Genomic DNA, 6,000 nt, shown 5'->3' with positions numbered 1-6,000 from the left:
GGCACACGCCGACCCGCAGTTCACTGGCTACTCTTCTCTGTGCTGAAGATTTCAACATGTGCTGGGGACCCCGGGGTGTGCTGGGGACCCCAGGATGTGCTGGGGACCCCATCATGAGATGGACCCAGCCCTACCTGGAGGCCTGACATCTGGGGAGGGAGCCAGGCAGGGGACAAGTGACAAGACTATGGAGTCATGTGGCAGCAACAGTCAGCCTTGGGAGCAAAGGTGGCCTATGGCTTAGCTGGGGGCCAGGGGGTCTTCTCTGACTGCAGGGTCTGCAGCAAAGTCGAGGGTGAGGCTGAACTGTCCCGGTGAGGGTGGGGCATTCCCAACAGCCCAGGGGACAGAGGGCAAGGGTCAGTTCCGCTGGACAGGTCCCTCTGGGCAGAGGTCCTCACCCCCTTCTCTTCAGGAAGACCTGGGTGTACGTCCCAGCCGCTGCACTTGGCGATAGTTCGAGGTTCAGTAAAAGCCTCAGTTTCCACATCTGTAAAGTGGGACGATGACGATGATGATGGTGGGGGTGGGGATGAAGGTTCTCTGGCACAGGGGCCCTGGTGTGGCCCTAGGCATGCTCCTCAGGTGCAGTTTCATGCTTACCCTCGGCTCCCACCTCCCGAGCGTGAGTCTGGCCCCACCGAAGGTCAAACCAAACTCCTGCACCCAGGCTCCTCTGCTTCCTATAAGCAACTCCCCGGCCCCACCCCTCCCAGGTCCAGCCCTGGCCAGGAAGCCCACCTAAGCCCCCACCTGAGCAGCTGCTGGCAGGTGGGCACTGCGGCGGCCCCTGCCCCACCCCACACTCATCGCCTGCTCTTCCCACAACCTTCAAGCCTCCCGAAGGGGCAGCAAACATTTCCAGGACAAGTGACCCCAACTGTGAAGCAATCTGCAAGCCCATGGAGCAGTGCCGGGTGCCGGTACTTGTCACAGGGGGTCGTTGGTCCCCCAGAAAGAGTCCGCGGGGACCATTTCTTAGGGAGCCTGGCCCGGCCCAGCCTGGGCAGGGAGCTGGTCCGCGAAGACACGCCGTGAGTGGTGGGGCTTTGAAGCAAAGCAGGTTGTTTTTTAGACTTAAAGATGTTCCCAGAGGCACACAGTTGCACGTACTGTTTCTATGTTTTATGATCACCTCTGAACTCCCAGAAATGGACCCCAGCTTTGTCACCTGGTTCCCGCAGAAGAGCAGAGTCCGCTGGAGGAGGGGCCTGGGGTCTGCAGGTGGCCCCTGTATCCTGCCCCCATGGTCCCGGAACAATGCACATTCTACTGAGGAGGGGTGTGGAGCTCTGCCATTCTTCTAACTTCCTGCTGTCACTGACATCACTGGCTGCCGGGCCCAGGTCAGAAGGAGCAAAGCACAAGTCCGCACATCAGGCAGGGCAGAGGGGTGGGGGGAGCCACCCCCAGTTCCTCCTAATCCCCGCAGTGGACGTGGCAGAGGCAGCAGGCCGTGCCCGGGACTAGCTAGGGGCCAGTGCTGCAGGCTGGGGATCCCTCTAGGGCCCCAGTCCACCCCTCCTGCGCTTCTCTGGAGTGAATCTCCAAGCCTGTCGGATGCGAGGCCAGGGCCCTACTTCAGGGTCGTGGGAAGGACTGAACCAAGTGAAACTTGCCTGTCACCCTTAGAGGGGGAAGAGAGCCGCCCCTGCCCAGAACTCCCTCCCGAGGGAGGCTTGAAAGGACTCCCCAACAAAATGAGATGGGGGATCCCCCTGAGGGGAATTTTCCATAAGCACTAGAGGTGGAAGGGGCAGGGCAGGGCACGGCTCGCCCCAACACTGCCTTCCTGGGGCAACCAGGGTCACGCAGGGCATCCGTGTGCAGGAGGGGGAGCTGGGCGGGAGGAGAGGGCAGCAGGCAGGCAAGGGAAGGTCCCTCTGCCCGTGGCCTCTCCAGCATCTGTACCCACCGAGGCGCTGCTTCCTCTAGATGCACTTGTAATAAGGGTCGAAAGGACTGTTAGCCTGGCTGGGGTCTCCAGTGTCAAGGAGTTGCTCGAAGGCCCTCTAACACCCCGCCTCAGCGCCCGCTGAAAAGCAGCTGGCAGCATTTTCTACAACCAATCACGTGGCTTGTGAAACAGATTCTTGTCTGTTTTCTTCCCCAGGCCAGGGCCCAGTGCACTAACGGTGTTCAGGATATGGTGGGTGGGTGGGTGGATGGATGGGTGGACGGAGGAGACAGGTGAGAGAAGGCTCTGTCTCCAAGGGCCGGTGATAGCACCTGAGTCAACCTGATCTGTTTCAATAACAATAATTATGTCATTTGTGGAACCTGACTTTTTGCCAGGCATTTGGAAGTGTTCTACTTTTGTCACCCATTTATCTGGCTAACAACTCGACGGCTCAGGTACTGTGATTTGAAGAATAAGGAAACTGAGGTGCAGGGAGGGTAAGCAAGTCGCCCAAGGTCACACCTGGGATAAAAAGCAAGCCAACCTGTCCCGGGGGGCCTCTTCTGCAGGAGGGGTGCAGGGAGGGGCCTGCCCCCACTGGGCTCGCCTGGCTGGGGAACCAGCTGAGTGAGGGGGGCAGAGGGGTGGCAGCTCCCCTACAGGATCTGGGGCAGGCCCCTCCCTTTTCACTAACCTGCTGGGTGACTCTGGGCAGGGCGTCCTCGGGCCTTAGTTTCTACCCTTGTGAAAGAATGTGCTGGAACTGCATGATCCTGAGGTCCCTCCAGGCTGAGAACTGCTGAGACTCCCTGCCCGACCCTGTTGGAAGGCACCTGCTCAGAGAGGCAGGGCGGGCTCTCTAGGGAGGCCAGGGTGACTGAGCTCTGGGACCAGCCAGGAACCGGGCCACCCTTGTCTACCCTCTGACTTGCAGGGACTCAGGAGCAAGTTTCCATCCACACCCGGGTGCCTCCCTTGGCCGTTGGTGTGGTGGCATCTCCATGCCACCATCGTCAGGCTGTGTGGGGAACCATCCACTGTGGGGGGGGGCGGTATGGGGTCACAGGAGCCTTTGCAGACATGGAAGGGAGGATGCTCCTGCTAGGGAGGGAGCAGGGCTGTCGGGGAGCCGAATGGAGAGCTGCTTACAGAGGGTGAAGCATGGCAGGGGTGCCCACCCTCTCCCTCCCCTCCATGCTCTCTCCCTCTAGTCAGCCAATGTTTGTGGAGCCCCCCTCCCATGTACCAAGCGCAGTGTGAGGCACTGAGAATAAGAATAAGAACAGCATGACATCAAAGACATTCGTGGGTGTCAGCTCGTGCTGGGGCACAGCACACATTGGCTCAGAGCCATCCTACATGGGGGTGGGGTGGTGGGGTAATGGCCATCATGTCCAGTGATGAACACGGGGTCAGTTAGGTGCCCCGCAAGAGCAGGTGGAGGAGCCAGGCTCCCCACAGGTGGTCAGACCCCAGGGTGCTCTGCCTTCACTCAGCCGCTGCTCAGATGGGACCCTGACGTCCAGAGGGGAAGGGACTCGCTGACGGCCACCCAGCTGAGGGGGCAGCTGCGTCAGGAACAGGGCATCTGGCTCCTCCCTGTGCTCCTTCTGTCTCTTCACACGTGTGCTCTGGGCAGAAGGCCCCAGTGGGCAGGCAGACATTGGGGCCCTGCAGCTGCCGGTTGGTCCACCCACCGAAAGGGCCTCCCAGGTTTCCAGAGTGTGTGGGGCTGGGGCCAGCTGGCCTTGACCATGGCTGCTTCTGCAGGACTTCAGCTCTCCCCAGGAGCCATGAGGGGCCAGAGAAGAACATCTCCTGTCTCGGTGTCCCATTCAGTGTCCACAGTTCCTGTGCCCAGCCTTCCATCCTGTGCTGATAGCATCTCCAAGCAGCCTCACCCTCTCTACAGCAGGGCCAGGTCCTGGAGATTCTGCCCCCTACATGCTGGTCCAGTCCAGGCCCTCTGCTCTCCCTGTTGTTAGTACAGGCCCCAGTGGGGTCCACCTGCTCCCACCCAGGGGCCTTCCTTTTCCTGTACCCTTGCCCTGTGCTAGGCACCTGACGTCACAGAAGGCAATCGGTCACTGCAGGGGGGCTGGGGACTGGGGCTGTCCTGGGGGCGGAGGTGGGGGAAGCTCCCTCCCGAGCACCAAGCCAGATGAGCGCTGCATTCCAGGAATGTGGGGTGCACGGTCCTAGACCTGGATTTAGGAGCCCTGCACTGGAATCGCAGCCTGCTCAAGCCTCGCCAGGGGGAGTGGGCAAATCCTGCTGTGCCCTGCGGCCGCCTCAGTTTCCCCCCTGCAAACTGGGGAAGGAGAGGGTTGGCCAAGAAGATGCTCAAGGACCTTTACAGCTCCACGGCTCAACAAGAGCTGCACCAAGTTCGCTTTTCCCTCAGACGTCCTCTTCGGCATCCCCGGGGTATCAAGAGCTGGCGCCAGCCAGGCCGCCAGCCAGGCCACCAGTCAGGCCGCGGTGACAGCTCCGCAGAGACCTCGTAGCGGCTGGGGGAGGCCACAGCGGCATTGCCTGTTAACGCATGCGCGGGTCGGGCGGCCTGCCGGAACTTGTAGTCCGTCCGCGCGGTGATTGAAGCATGAAGGCGGAATAACAGGGGCGCGGCGCCTACACTTCCCAGGGTGCGCCCCGCCGCAGTGCGATGGGGGCGGGGTGGGGCGGGGCAGCTTGGGGGCGGGGACGATGGGGCGGGGACGATGGGGCGGGGCTGGCGCGCCGGGAGGCTGCGGCGGCTCTGCGGGCTGGCTCTGCCGTGAGCAGAGCCGCTGACCCGCGGACCCGTGTCCTGCGAGCAGGAGCGTCGGGCTGCAGCAGCGCCGGGACCGCTGACTCCGAGTTGCCGCTGAGATGAGTGCAGGTGAGTGTGGGGACCGCGGACCGGCACATTCCCGAGCGGGGTCGCAGCGCAGCAAGGGTTGGGGGAGCTGCACCTGCAACACAGGGGGAAATCGCCCCGCTGCTCCTCCCAACTTTTGCCCCACAGTCCTGTGGTCTCGAGTGTCCGGCGCGAGCCCCTGGTCCTGAGCCCCGGTCACGTAGCTCTGCTGGACGGGCTGGACACCCCCTTGCTACCGCGCCGGCTGGAGTGGCTGTTCTTGGCGGTCTGGAAGGCGCCACTCCTCTGCTCTTAGTGGGGCATGGGGGCATCGTAGGCTGCAGGAGGCGGCCAGGATCCGCGCAAGGGATGCGGGGCCGCCGCCGATCTTGACGCGTAGCTGCGACGAAGACATGGGGGCTTTGCAGCAGGGGGCGCCGCCCTTGCGCGGTTCTCGCACGCCTAGGTAGGTCCTGGGTCGGGGGCTTAAGACCGATCCCAGTACCCTGGGCTCGCCCACGTCAGGTTTTGGGGCACAGAGCCTGCAGGTGTGTCCGACTCGCCCGTCTCTCTGCTCGTCTCTGTGGCCTCACCCCTGGGCATCCCCACTGCTGCCTCCCGCGCCGCACCCACCAGCTCTCTCTCGGCCTCTGCGCGGCGCTGGAAAATCCCTCTTCTCCGCAAGCCAGCCGCGCTTAGGGGGCTTGGGGAAACTGAGATTTGGAGCTGGGAGGCCTTGGCAGATGAGCCGGGACAGCAGACTGAGAGCCCCAGCTTTAACAGCCTCCTGCCTGGGTCCCGGCCCTGGGCGGAGGGCTTGCGCTTACATTCCCTGGCAGGGAGGGGCCGTCACCCCATTTTTGAGGGTGGGACCCAGGCTCACACACTTGAGTCACTTGCTCAGCTCCCAAAGCGGGGTGGGGACTTGAACCTGATGCTTCCTGACTCCTGTGCTCTTTCCTCTGAGCCTGCCTCTCCACAGACTGCGGTATGGCCCTTGGCCACAGTGCAAAAACCAATGGGGACAGCTGCTTCTCGTGGGGGGGGGGGGGAGGGGGGAGCAGCGTTGGGATGCAGAGGGAGTGTGCATTTAGTGGGTTCTTGCTGTGTGCTCTGGTCCTGAGAGGGCTGTGTTTCCAGGAACACCTCCCCCAAAGGGAAACCGTGCCCTTCTCCTCCCAGCCTAGGACCAGAGGCTGACACACCGGCTGTTGGGACAGTGGCTGAGAGCAAATGGCAGGTAGTGGGAGGCAGAATTCTC

At 62.4% G+C, this 6,000-nt stretch overlaps 1 protein-coding gene across 1 annotated transcript in view; it reads left to right on the top strand.

Moving 5' to 3' along the window:
• Positions 1-4,708: 4,708 nt before the first annotated feature.
• The window catches only part of ABLIM2 (actin binding LIM protein family member 2), a 100,067-nt gene continuing 98,775 nt past the window's right edge, over positions 4,709-6,000 (top strand). Inside the window, exon 1 of the transcript XR_011651146.1 lies at positions 4,709-4,781. The gene's annotated coding sequence lies outside the window, so the exon portion shown is untranslated. The remainder of the gene's footprint in view (positions 4,782-6,000) is intronic.

Source organism: Desmodus rotundus, chromosome 4 (genome assembly GCF_022682495.2).
Source record: "Desmodus rotundus isolate HL8 chromosome 4, HLdesRot8A.1, whole genome shotgun sequence".
Taxonomy (NCBI): domain Eukaryota; kingdom Metazoa; phylum Chordata; class Mammalia; order Chiroptera; family Phyllostomidae; genus Desmodus; species Desmodus rotundus.
The sequence above is the reverse complement of the archived record's forward strand: the minus strand, read 5'-3'. Positions and strand labels throughout refer to the sequence as shown.